Source organism: Penaeus monodon, chromosome 27 (genome assembly GCF_015228065.2).
Source record: "Penaeus monodon isolate SGIC_2016 chromosome 27, NSTDA_Pmon_1, whole genome shotgun sequence".
In the NCBI taxonomy this organism is placed as follows: Eukaryota; Metazoa; Arthropoda; class Malacostraca; order Decapoda; family Penaeidae; genus Penaeus; species Penaeus monodon.
Window position 1 is genome coordinate 2,206,570 of NC_051412.1, and position 486 is coordinate 2,207,055.

General features: G+C 37.7%; 1 non-coding gene across 1 annotated transcript; it reads left to right on the forward strand.

The window, feature by feature from the left end:
• Positions 1-279: 279 nt before the first annotated feature.
• On the forward strand, positions 280-351 carry Trnad-guc. The gene has a single exon. It is a non-coding gene; the product is annotated as a tRNA-Asp (tRNA).
• Positions 352-486: the final 135 nt, after the last annotated feature.

Below are 486 nucleotides of genomic sequence, written 5' to 3' on the forward strand. Positions count from 1 at the left end.
TGCAACCACAAACACACATACTTAATGTGCACGCATTTCATACACACATACGCGTACACATGTACTGGTGATGAAGGGTTTTGGAGGTGTGTTTGCCTAATGTTTTAATTATTTTCTAAGTTGGTATGCTCAAATTATGCAATGATAAGCATACTTCATTTGGAAAATTGCACAATTATTACAGATCTAGTGTATGTGTGCGTGTGTCTATGTGTATGATTCATGAGATAATTCAAGAATTACATTTGGGTTTCGAACACCCCTTAAGCAGAAACCAATTCCTCGGTAGTATAGTGGTTAGTATCCCCGCCTGTCACGCGGGAGACCGGGGTTCGATTCCCCGCCGGGGAGGTAACGTTTTCTTTCTTTCTTTCGCACAAGCTTATGCTGGATTTTGAAACATCGTTTAAAATATGCATTTTTTTTTTAACTTGTTAGTAAAAAGTCTTCTATGTGATTTCCATCTATAATTCACAATTTCTGTAA